Below are 13,301 nucleotides of genomic sequence, written 5' to 3'. Positions count from 1 at the left end.
TGCGCAATGAGTGCAGGTCTAGCCAGGAGGCCAGCAAAGAGAGCTAGAAGTCTGTGTTCCGCCGCCAGGCGCTCCATGCTGACAGCTGGGGTCGGCAGGATTACGGGCGGGCCGGCGACCGTGGCGAGGAAGCGGAGAGGATGCGACCCGCCAGAGGGATGTCAGGCCTGGACGCTGTGCGGGACCGGTGTTTCACGGGACAGGGGTCTCCACCCAGCCCAGGGGAGGACGCATTTTCCGGGTTGGGGGGTGGGTGTTGGGATGAGGTGGTCACGGGGGGTTGGGGTGGTGGAAAGGCATGAGAGCTCTGCATGGGCTGCTCCCACAGCCCAGGAGGCTGCCCGCAAACAAGCGCTTGCACAGTAGGCGGTCCAACTGCTGTTACCTTGGCCAGCTCTGGGATCCCCGCGATGCCCAGGAAAGAATGGCAGTTCTCCGCTGTGTGGAGTCTCTCACCGGGCCAAAACCTAGAAGGTAGGATTCCCAGGCCAGTCAGCCCGGTGGAGGGGGCAGGGGGAAGACATGCCCCTCCACAGCCAGCCAGTTGTTCTGTGCGAAAGAGAGGTCAATGCCCTGCCCCGACCCAACCCCATCCCAACCCTGCGTCCTAGAGCTCCTCCAGCAGAGCCCAGTATTCTTCCTAGCTGAAGAATGCTGAAGGGTGCTTCAGCAAGGCGGCCTCTTCCAAGGCCTCCAGCTCCCCCGGGGCCTCCGTTTCTAGGAAAGTTTGCGCCTGCTGCAGAAACTCCAGGCTCGCCAGGAGCTCATCCAGCAGCAGGCCAGAGGGGAGTGCAGACGATTGCCCTGGCTCCTGGAGCGCCTGGGAGGGCGCCGGCATGCCTTTCATCTGCCGCTGCTGTACGGAGGCCTTCGGAGGTGCAGGCTGGCAAGGTGGAGCTGCCCCGTCTTGGGGTTCCCATGCCACCCCGGCAACCTGGTGACCCTGGCCCCAGCCCCACCATGGAGTCCCCATGGACGCGGGTGGCGCAAGCACACCTTGGCCCTGTGGCCCCGCTTGAGCAGGCCCATGCTGTCTCACTGCGCAAGGGCCCGGCAGGCCATCGCGCTGTGGCTCCCGGTCCTCCTGGATTTTGCGCGGGTGCAGAGACCACTGAGGAACCTGAGTGTGGGAGAGCGCCCCTTCCCGGGGAGCCAGGGCAGTGTAAGCAAGATCCCCACGTGCTGGGGCAGGTTGGGAGATCCTCTGCCGGCACGGCCTGTCTTGACTGGAGCACGGGGACAGCCCTCAATCCCTGGCTCACAAAAGCCCCCTGTGGGAGATCCCCAGGCATGCAGGGCACGTGGGGTGCAGGAAGCCCCATTCCCCACTCACCGGTGTGGGCACAGGCGACCCACGAGTGAGCAGGGTGACACCCAAAGGGGGCTGCGTTGCACCATCCGCCTGCCTGTACGGGCGCCCTGCCAGCCTGTCTCTGGTGCCTGGCCCTTCGATTCTGAAACCAGATCTGAATCCTGGACTCCAGGAGGCCCGTCTTTCCGGCCAGCTCTTCCCTGATGGCAATGCCTGGAAAGCGATCCTTTTCAAAGGCTTGGAGGAGCAGGGCGGTCTGGGATCCGGTGATGGTGGTCCACTTTCACCTGCCTTCTTGAGGGCCTTGTCTCCCAGGCCAGGGCCGAGATTTCCGCCGGTGCTGCCTCAGCTGGCGTGACCTCTCATTCTGAAACCAAATCTGGACCCTGGGCTCCAGAATGCCGATGGCCTCGGCCAGCCATTCTCTGGTGGCGATGCCCGGTTACGGGTTCCGCTCAAAGCAGGCTCATGGGGTCTCACTTTGACTCGAGGTCCAAACGAGTATCCTTCGTTTTCCCCGTCCCTGGGCTTCCGCGGGGAGGGTGCCATCCGAAGGTGTCGGGAGGGCCATCGCGGGGAGCCCCAGCTGGAATTTCACGGACAGACACTGGCAGAGAGAGGCAGGCGGGTTCCCATGCACCTCAGCTGGCCTGTGCACTGTGGCAGGTGCAGCCAGGAGGCCTGCCCGGACAGCCAGCCAGCAGCTTTTATAAAGGCCTGCCGGCAGGCAGGCTCCACCCCTTCATGAATGGCCGTGAGCCCTGGGACAGCCCACCCCACCCCAGAAGGGTACCAGGGCGTCGAGGCCTGCGGCCTTGGGTTGGTTTGGTGGGGGGGGGAGGGCGTGGTGATGGTGGTGGTTGGGCAGGAGAGACGAAGAGGAAGGGGGCGAGGGGGAAGGGGTGAGGGGGGCGCGTTTTGGGGGCTGGCTCTCCAGACTTCTCCAGGAATCCCGCGGAAACTGGAAGCCACTCTCTGGGCTCCCACGAATCTTCAGCAGGGAGAAACTGGCCTGGGAGGTTGGAGGAGAGTGTAGAACTGATCCTCCCTGGGAGTCTTGAGTGTTCCAGGCCCTTTCTCCGTGAAGGAGGCAGTGCCTGTGGGTGTCGCCGTTGCCGGGACAGTCTCACCCACGCAGGCGTGTGGCTGTCGTTCATTTCCACATAGGAGACCAGAGCGAGACCCCAGAGAGAAGATGCCTCCCCGGTGTGATGGCCTGACGATTGATTCCTGTGTGCGGCAACATGGGGAGTCAGCAGTGTGGTCGGTTTGGAAACTGGCAAGGAGAGCGAAGGCACCATGCCGGTCTTCCACCCTTCCCTGAATGTTTCCTAGTGTCCGCAGAGCTCCGGGAGCAGTCAGCATGGCCAACCTTTCGGTGGCCCGGGAGAGGTGAGCAACAGGCCGCCTTGCAGAGGGTAAAGCCACGCGGAAACCAAAATTATGCCTCCGTCGTCCCAAGTGTGGCTCCTCTGTGGTCGGGGCTGTCGGCCTCGCGCTCCGTTGTGGGGCTCAGCCTGGGGATGTGCGGTCTGTGATCCATGCGGGTGAAAAGCCAACGCCAACCCGAGTCCCTGTCTTTTGTCTCAGAGGAAACTGCCCATTCCCTGGGCCACGGAATACGAGCGAATGAGTGCTCCGCCGGCCGACGCGGAGGCTGTGGGCCGAGCCCTCAGCTTGTGCCAGATGCTTACCATTTTCACGGAGAGCGGGGGTCCCTTTCCTCCCAGAGGCCGAAGACCGCTTTTCCTCTATGCCTTCCTCCCTCTGTTCCTGGCTCCTCCCGCCCGACCCCTTTCACTGCATCGCTCTGTCTTTCCCTCCGTTCCTCACTGCTTCCCTCCCTCCCGCCCTCCCTCCCTCCCTGGTAACATCCCTCCACCCATCCTTCCACCCCTCTAGGTCTCCCGTTCCTCTCTCCATCTCTGCCTGCCTTCTCTCCCGCCTGGAACACTCAGTGTCCCCAGTGTGCGCCGGGCCTTGGGTCTGCGTTCCGACAACAGGCGCTCCATTGTGGCAGCTGGGAGGCTGCAGTGGCACGGGCGGGCCAGCAATGGTGGCGCGGAGGCGCAGAGGAGGCGAGACGCTGGAGGGGTGTCAGACCTGGACGCTGGCGGGCCCGGTGTTTCACAGGACGGGGATCTCCATGAAGCCCAGGGGAGGACACATTTTCCGGGGGTGGGGGATGTGGGTGTGGCGGGGGTGGTCAGGCGGGGGTGGGGTGGTGGAAAGGCATGAGAACTCTGCCTGGGCTGCTCCCACAGACCAGGCGGCTGCCCGCAAACACGCGTGTGCACAGTAGGTGGCCCACCTGCTGGTACCTGGGCCGGCTCTGGGATCCACGGGATGCCCAGGAAAGAATGGCAGTTCTCCACTGTGTGGAGCCTCTCACCATGCCTAGACCTAGAAGGCAGGAATCCCAGGCTGGTCAGCCAGGTGGAGGGTCGGTGGGAAGACACACCCCTCCATAGCCAGCCAGGTGTTCCCCTGGAAAGAGAGGCCACAGCTCTGTCCCGACCCGACCCCGTCCCAACCCTGCATCCTAAATCTCCTCCAGCAGAGTCCGGTATTCTTCCTCGCTGAGGGGTGCTTCCAGCGAGGTGGCCTCTTCCAAGGCCTCAAGCTCCCCCGGGGCCTCCGTTTCTAGAAAGATTGCGCCTGCTGCAGAAACTCCGGGCTCGCCAGGAGCTCATGAAGCAGCAGGCCGGAGGGGAGTGCAGACGAGCGACCCAGCTCCTGGAGGGCCTGGGACGGCGCCAGAATTCCTTGCATCTGCCCCTGCCTCACGGAGGCCTCCAGGGGCGTGGGTTGAGGAGGTGGAGCCGCCCCATCTTGAGGTTCCCACGCCGTCCCGGCGACCTGCGTACCCCGGTCCCAGCCCCACCACGGACTCCCCTGGGACGCGGGTGGCCCAAGCACTCCTTGGCACTGTGGCCCCGCTTGATCGGGCCCAGGCTGTCCCACCATGCAAGGGCCCGGCAGGCTGACCCGCTGCAGGTCCCCGTCCTCCCGTCTTCTGCCTGGGTACCGAGGCCACCGAGGAGCCTGAGGGTGGGACAACGCCCATTCCGGAGGAGCCGGGGTGGCGTAGGCAAAATCCCCGCATGCTGGGGCAGGTTGGGAGATCCACTGTGCCGGCACAGCCTGGCTGGACTGGAGCACGGGGATGGACCTGGCTCCCTGGCTCATGAAAGCCCCCTGTGAGAGAGCCCCAGGCACGCAAGGCACGTGGGTTGCGGGAAGCCCCGTTCCCCAAGTGCCGGTGTGGGCGAAGGCGACCCAAGAGGGAGCAGGGTGACACCCGCCGGGGGTCGCGTTGCACGGGCCGCATGCCTGTGCAGGTGCCCTGCCAGACTGTCCCGGGTGCCTGGCCCTCGATTCTGAAACCAGATCTGAATCCTGGACTCCGTGAGGCCCGTCTCTCTGCCCAGCTCTTCCCTGGCAGCGATGCCTGGAAGGCGATCCTTCTCAAAGACTCGGAGGAGCAGGGTGGTCTGGGATCCGGTGACAGAGGTCCGATTTCACCTGCCTTCTTGCGAGCCACGTCTCCCAGGCCAGGGCCGAGATTCCCACCGGTGCTGCCTCAGCTGGCGTGACCTCTCATTCCGAAACCAAATCTGGATCCCGGGCTCTGGAATGCCGATGGCCTGAGCCAGCGGTTCTCTGGTGGCAACGTCCGGGTATGGGTTCCGCTCAAAGCAGGCTCACAGGGTGTTGCTTTGGCTCGAGGTCCAAACGAGTCTCCTTCCCCGTCCTCGACCCCGATCTTCCGCGGGAAGGGTGCTGTCCGAAGGTGTCAGGTGGGCCATCGCGGGGAGCCCCGGCCGGAATTTCACGGACGGACACAGGCAGAGAGAGGCCAGCGGGGTCCTGTGCACCTCAGCCAGCCTGTGCACTGCGGCAGGTGCAGCCAGGAGGCCTGCATGGACAGCCAGCCAGACCCCAGAGCGAAGATGCCTCCCCGGCGTGATGGCCTGACGTTGGATTCCTGTGTGCAGCAACATGGGGAGTCTGCAGTGTGGCCAGTTTAGAAACTGGCCAGGAGAGCGAAGGCACCATGCCTGTCTTCCACCCTTCCCTGTTTGTTTCCGGGTGCCCGCAGAGCTCCGGGAGCAAACAGTCAGCATGACACATCTCTGAACTGATCAACAAACTGATGCAACACTTGTCTAGGCTCTGCCTACAGCAGCTTTGTGACATATCTCTGCACTGATCACCCAGGTGATGGGACTTTTGTCTAGGCTCTGCGTTAGGGGGCATTGTGACATATCTCTACACTGATCACCCAGGTGTTGTAACTCTTGTGTTGGAACTGTCTATGGGGGTATTGTGACATATTACTGCACTGATCACCCAGGTGATTGGACGCTTGTCTAGGCTCTGTGTTTGAGGGCTTTGTTACATATCTCTGCACTGATCACCCAGGTAATGTAACATTGACTACGCTCTGCCTACGGGGCACAGTGACATGTGACAGCATTAATCACTGAGGTGATGTAACTCTTGTCCAGGCTTTGCCTATAGGGGGCCTTGTGACATATATCTGCACTGATCATCTAGGTGATGTAACTCTTGCTTGCGTTCTGCCTACAGGGGCATTGTGAAATATCTCTGCACTGATCACCCAGGTGATGGGACTCTTCTCTAGGCTCTGCCTACTGGGGGCATTGTCACATATTTTTGCACTGATCAACCAGGTGATAGACTCTGGTCTTGGATTTGCCTACGGGGGCTCTGTGACATATCTCTGCACTAATCACCCAGGTGAAGTAACTCTGGTCTAAGCTCTGCCTAAAGGGGCATTGTGACATATCTCTGCACTGATCACCGAGATGATGTAACTGTTGTATAAGCTCTGTTGACAGGGGAATTGGGAGAGATCTTGCCATTGATCACCCAAGTGATGTATCTATTGTCTAGACTTTGCCTACAGGGGGGTTTGTGACATACCTTTGCACTGATCACCCAGGTGATGTAACTCATCTAAGTTCTGCCTACAGGAGCTTTGTGACATATATCTGCACTGATCACTGAGATGATGTTACACTTTTATAAGCCCTGCGTACAGGGAATTTTGACAAATCTCTGCACTGATCACCTAGGTGATGTAACTCTTGTCTACCCTCTGCCCAAAGAGGACATTGTGAAATACCTCTGCACTGATCACCCGGGTGATGCAACTCTTGTCTAGGATCTGCCTTCAGGATTTATTGTGAAATATCTCTGGACTGATCAACTAGGTGATGTAACTAGTGTCTAGGCTGTGCCTACAGGGGCGTTTTCACATATCCCTGAACTGATGACAAAGGTGATGTAACTCTTGCCTACGCTTTGCCTACAGGGGACAGTGTGACATATCTCTGCACTGATCAGCCTGGTGATGTAACTCTTTTCTATGCTCTGCCTACAGGGGATATTGTGACATATCTCTGCACTGATCACCCAGGTGATGCAACTCTTGTCTAGGCTCTGCTTACAGGGGGTATTGTGAGATATCTCTGCACTGATCACGCAGGTGATGTAACTTTTTTCTAGGCTCTGCATACAGGGGCATTTTCACATGTCACTGCACTGATCACCGAGATGATGTAACTCTTGTATAGGCTTCGCCGACAGGGGGCATTGAGACATATCTCTACACTGATAACGGAGGTGATGCAACTCATGTCTGGGATCTGCTTACAGGGGTCATTGTGACATATCACTGCCCTGATCACCCAGGTGATGTCACCTTTTTAAAGGATATGGCTACAGGGACATTGTGACATGTCACTGCAGTGAACACACAGCTGATGTAACTCTTCTCTAGGCTCTGGCTTCAGGGGGCTGGTGACACATCTCTGCACTGATCACCCAGGTGATGGGACTCTTTTCTAGGCTCTGCCTACAGGGGCATTGTGACAGATCTCTGCACTGATCACTCAGGTGATGTAAGTATTGTCTAGGCTCTGCTTAAAGGGCCTTGTCCCATATCTCTGCACTGATCACCCAGGTGATGCAACTCTTGTCTAGGCTCTGTTTACAGGGGTATTGTGACATATCTCTGCACTGATCACCTAAGTGATGTAACACTTGTGTAGGCTCTGCCTACAGGGGCATTTTGACATGTCTCTGCACTGTTAACCGAGGTGATGTAACTGTCGTCTAGGCTGTGCCCACAGGGGGATTGAGACATATCTCTGCACTGATCCCGAGGTAATCCAAATCTTGCCTGGTCTCTGCCTACTGGGGACATTGTGACATATCTCTTCCGTGATCTCCCAGGTGCTCTAACTTTACTCTAGGCTCTGGCTACACGGCCTCGTGACATATCACTGCACGGATCACCCAGGTGATAAAACTCTTGTCTAGGCTCTGCCTACAGGAGGCTTGTGACATATATCTGCACTGATCGCCCAGGTGATATAACTCTTCTCTAGGATCTGCCTACAAGGTGCTTTGTGACACATCACTGCAATTATCACCCAGGTGATGTACCACTTGTCATGGCTCTGCCTACAGGGACATGGCGATGTATCTCTGCATTGATCACCTAGGTCATGTAACACTTGTCTAGGCTCTACCTACAGTGGCATTTTGACATATCACTGCACTGATCATCCAAGTGATGTAACTCTTGTCTAGGATCTGCTTAAAGGGATTTTGTGACATAACGCTGCACTGATCATCCAGGTTATGGGGCTTTTGTCTACGCTCTGCCTAAGGGGGTATTGTGACATATTTCTGCACTGATCACCCAGATGACGGACTCTTGTCTTGGATCTGCCTATGGGGACATTGTGACATATGTCTGTACTGATCATCCAGGTGATGTATCTGTTGTGTAAGCTCTGCTTACAGAGGAATTGTGAGAGATCTCGCCACTAATCACCCAAGTGATGTAACTATTTTCTAGGCTTTGCCTACAGCGGGCTTTGTGACATACATTTGCACTGATCACCCAGGTGATGTAACTCATCGAAGTTCTGCCTACAGGAACTTTGTGACATACCTCTGCACTGATCACATAAGTGATGTAACACTTTTATAAGCACTGCCTCCAGGGAATTGTGACAAATCTCTGCAGTGATCACCTAGGTGATGTAACTCTTGTCAACCCTCTGCCCAAATGGGGCATTGTGAAATATCTCTGCACTGATCACCCAGGTGATTCAACTCTTGTCTAGGATCTGCCTACAGGGGGTATTGTGAAATATCTCTGCACTGATCAACTAGGTGATGAAACTCTTGTCTAGGCTCTGCCTACAGGGTCATTTTCACATATCCCTGAACTGATGACAAAGGTGATGTAACTCTTGCCTAGGCTTTGCCTACAGGAAGCATTGAGACATATCTCTGCCCTGATCACCGAGATGATGCAACTCTTGTCTGGGATCTGCTTACAGGGCGCATTGTGACATATCTCTGCCCTGATCACCCAGGTGATGTGACTCTTCTCAAGGCTCTGCCTACTGGAGACATTGTGACATATATCCCCCCTGATCACCCAGGTGATATCACTTTTGTCAAGGATATGGCTGCAGGGACACTGAGACATGTCACTGCACTGATCACACAGATGATGTCACTCTTGTCTAGGCTCTCGCTACAGGGGGCTTGTGACACATCCCTGCACTGATCACCCAGGTGATGAAACCATTGTCTAGGCTTTGCCAAACGGGGGCATTGTGACATAACTCTGCACTGATAACCCAGGTGATGGGACACTTGTCTAGGCTCTGCCTACAGTGGCATTGTGACATATCTCTGTATTGATAACGCAGTTGATGTAACTCTTGTCTATGTCTGCCTACTGGCGGCATTGTGGCATATTTCTGCACTGATCACCCAGGTGTTGGACTCTTGTCTTGCATCTCCGTATGGGGGCATAGTGACATATCTCTGCACTGGTCACTCATGTGATATAACGCTTGTCTAAGCTGCACCTGAAGGGGAATTGTGACAGATATCTCCACTGATCACCCAGGTGATGTAACAATTTTCTGGGATTTGTCTACAGGGGGCTTTGTGACATATCTTTGCACTGATCACCCAGGAGATGTAACTCTTTTCTTGGCTCGGCTTACAGGGGATTTGTGTCATATTTCTGCACTGATCCCCCGGGTGATGTAACAGTTGTTTAGGCTCTGCCTACAGGGGCTTTGACACATATCTCTGCACTGATCACCCAGGTGATGGAAGTCTTGTGTAGGCTCTGTCTATGGGGGCATTGTGTCAAATATCTGCACTGATCACCCAGGTGATGTAACTCTTGTCTAGGTTCTGTCTACAGGGATTTTTGGGACATATCATTTCACTGATCACCTAGGTGATGTAAGCCTTGTATGGGCTTTGCCTACAGAAGGCTTTGTGACATATCTATGCACTGATCTCTGAGGAGATGCAACTCTTGTCTAGGCACTGCCTACAGGGGACATTGGTACATATCTCTGCACTGATCACCCAGGTGATGGACTCTTGTCTTATATCTGCCTACATGGACATTGTGAAACATCTATGAACTGATTAACCAAGTGATGAAACTCTTGTCTAGGCTCTGCCTACAGGGGCTTTGTGACACATGTCTGCACTGATCACCCTAGGGAGGGAACTCTTGTCTACGCTCTGCCTACAGGAGGCTTTATGACTTATACCTGCATTGATAACCTAAGTGATGTAACACTTGTCTAGGCTCTGCCTATACGGGAATTCTCACATATCTCTGCACTGATCACCCAGGTGATGTAACTCCTGTCTAGGTTCAGCCTACAGGAGCGTTTTGACATATCTCTGCACTGATCACCCAGGTGATGTAACCATTGTCTAAGCTCTGCCTACAGGGGCATTGTGACAGATCTCTCTACTGCTTACCCAGGTGATATAACAATTGTCTCGGCTTTGCCTACAGGGGGCTTTGTGATATACATTTCCACTGATCAAACAGGTGATGTAACCTTTGTCAAGGTTCTGCTTACAGGGGCTTTGTGACATATCTCTGCACTGATCACCCCAGGGAGGAAACACTTGTCTGCACTCTGCCTACAGGAGGGTTTGCGACTTATCCCTGCACTGATCACTAGGTGATGTAACACTTGTCTACGCTCTGTCTACACGGGAATTTTCACATATCTCTACACTGATCACCTAAGTGATGTAACCCTTGTCTAGGTTCAGCCTACTGGGGATTTCTGACATACCTATGCACTGATCACTGAGGTGATGTAAATCATTTCCAGGCTTTTTGTACAGGGGACATTGTGATATATCTCTGCGCTGATCACTCAAATGATGCAAATCTTCCCTATGCTCTGCAGGGTGGAGACATTGTGACATATTTCTGAACCGATCATCCAGGAGATGTAACTATTCTCCAGGCTTTGACTAAAGAGCGTCGGAAGGTGTTGGGAGAGCCTCAGCCTGAATTTCACGGATGGACAAGGGCACAGAGAGGCCAGCGTTCTCCCTTGCACGTCAGCCGGGTTGGGAAATAAGCACAGGTCTTGCCAGGAGACAGGCAAAGAGAGCTAGAGGTCTGCGTTCTGCCGCCAGGCGCTCCATGGTGGCAGCTGGGAGGCTGCAGGGGCACGGGTGGGCCAACAACGGTGGCCCGGAGGCGCAGAGGAGGCGAGCCGCCGGAGAGGTGCCAGGCCTGGATGCTGCGCATGCCCAGTGTTTTGCGTGACGGGGGTCTCCACCCAGCCCAGAGGAGAACGCATTTTCTGGTTGTGGGGGGTGGGGTTGGGGAGGGGTTGGTCAGGCGGTGGTGGGGTGGTGGTAAGGTATGAAAGCTCTGCCCGGGCTGCTCCCAGACAAAAGCGCTTGCGCAGTAGACGGCCGACCTTCTGGTACCTGGTCCGGCTCTGGGATCCCCGGGATGCCCAGGAAAGAATAGCAGTTCTCCGCTGTGTGTAGCCTCTCACCGGGCCTAGACCTAGAAGGCAGGAATCCCAGGCCAGTCAGCCCGGTGGAGGTGGCAGGGTGAAGACACAACCCTCCTAGCCAGCCAGGTGTTCCACACGAAAGAGAGGCCACTGCCCTGCCCCGAAGAGACCCCGTCCCATCCCCGCGTCCTAAAGCTCCTCCAGCAGAGCCCAGTATTCTTCTTCACTGAGATGTGCTTCCCGCGAGGGGGCCTCTTCCAAGGCCTCCACCTCTCCCGGGGCCTCCATTTCTAGGAAAGTTTGCGCCTGCCGCAGAAACTCCGGGCTCGCCAGGAGCTCATCCAGCAGCAGGACGGAGGGTAGTGCAGACGAGCACCCCGGCTCCTGGAGCGCCTGGGAGGGGGCCGGGATGCCTTGCATCTGCCCCTGCCGTGTGGAGGCCTCCGGGGGCATGGGCTGGCGAGGTGGAGATGCCCCGAGCTGGGGACCCCGGCTCCAGCCCCACCACGGATTCCCCTGGGATGCGGGTGGCGCAAGCACTTGAGCGGGCCCAGGCTGTCCCAACACGCAACGGCCCAGCAGGTCATCGCGCTGCAGGTCATGGTTCTCCCGGCTTTTGGCCGAGTGCGGAGGCCACCGAGGAGCACGAGGGTGGGAAAGCGCCCCTTCCGGAGGAGCCGGGGCGCCGTAGGCAAAATCCCCACGTGCCAGGGCAGGTTGGGAGATCCCCTCAGCCAGCGCGGCCTGGCTGGGCTGGAGCGCGGGGATGCCCCTCGCTCCCTGGCTCATGAAAGCCCCATGTGGGAGAGCACCAGGAGCGCAGGGCACGTGGGGTGCGGAAGCCCTTTTCCCTACCTGCCGGTGTGGGTGAAGGTGACACACGAGGGAGCAGGGTGACACCTGCCGGGGGCCGTGTTGGACAGGCCGTCTGCCTGTGAGGGTGCCTGGTCCTTCGATTCTGAAACCAGATCTGAATCCTGGACTCCGGGAGGCCCGTCTCTCTGGCGAGCTCTTCCCTGGCGGCGATGCCTGGGAAGCAATCCTTCTCAAAGGCTCGGAGGAGCAGGGCGGTCTGGGATCTGGTGACGGCGGTCCGCTTTTGCCGGACTTCTTGCGGGCCACGTCTCCCGGGCCAGGGCCGAGATTCCCGCCGATGCTGCCTCAGCTGGCGTGACCTCTCATTCTGAAACCAAATCTGCACCCAGGGCTCCGGAATGCCGATGGCCTGGGCCAGCAGTTCTCTGCTGGCGATGCCCGAGTATGGGTTTTGCTCAAAGCAGGCTCACAGGGCCTCGCTTTGGCTCGGGGTCCAAACGAGTCTCCTTCACCGCCCCATCCCCGGGCTTCCTCTGGGAGGGTGCTGTCCGAAGCTGTCAGGAGGGCCATCGCGGGGAGCCCCGGCCGGAATTTCACGGACGGACACGGGCAGAGAGAGGCCGGCGGGCTCCCGTGCCCCTCAGCCGGCCTGTGCACTGTGGCAGGTACAGCCAGGAGGCCTGCCTGGACAGCCACCCAGTGGCTCTTATAAAGGACTGCAGGCAGGCAGGCTCCACCACTTCATGAATGGCTGTGAGCCCAGGGACAGCCCGCCCCAGTCCGGAAGAGTCCCAGGGCGTCGAGGCCTTTGGCCAGGGGGTAGTGGGGTGTTGGGGGAGGGCGTGGTGATGGTGGTGGTGCGGCTGGAGAGACGAAGAGGAAGGGGGCGACGGGGAAGCGGTGAGGGTGGCGCATTTCATGGGCTGGCCCTCCGGACCTCTCCAGGAATCCCACGAGAACTGGAAGCCTCTCTCTGGGTTCCCACGCATCTTCAGCAGGGAGAAATCGGCCTGGGATGGTGGAGGGGAGTGTGGAACTGAACCTCCGTGGGAGTCTTCACCGTTCCAGGCCCTCTCTCCGTGAAGGAGACAGTCCCTGTGGGTGTCACCGTGGCTGGGACAGTCTCACTCCGTGGGAGTCTTCACCGTTCCAGGCCCTCTCTCCGTGAAGGAGACAGTCCCTGTGGGTGTCGCCGTGGCCGGGACAGTCTCACACATGCAGGCGTGTGGCTCTCGTTCATTTCCACGTAGGAGATCAGAGCGAGACCCCAGAGAGAAGATGACTCCCCGGCCTGATGACCTGACGATGGATTC

General features: G+C 57.6%; 1 pseudogene; it reads right to left on the bottom strand.

Annotated features, from left to right (window-relative positions):
• Positions 1–717: 717 nt before the first annotated feature.
• On the bottom strand, positions 718–4,643 carry LOC100610972 (uncharacterized; annotated as a pseudogene).
• Positions 4,644–13,301: the final 8,658 nt, after the last annotated feature.

Source organism: Pan troglodytes, chromosome 16 (assembly GCF_028858775.2).
Source record: "Pan troglodytes isolate AG18354 chromosome 16, NHGRI_mPanTro3-v2.0_pri, whole genome shotgun sequence".
Taxonomy (NCBI): Eukaryota; Metazoa; Chordata; class Mammalia; order Primates; family Hominidae; genus Pan; species Pan troglodytes.
The sequence above is the reverse complement of the archived record's forward strand: the minus strand, read 5'-3'. Positions and strand labels throughout refer to the sequence as shown.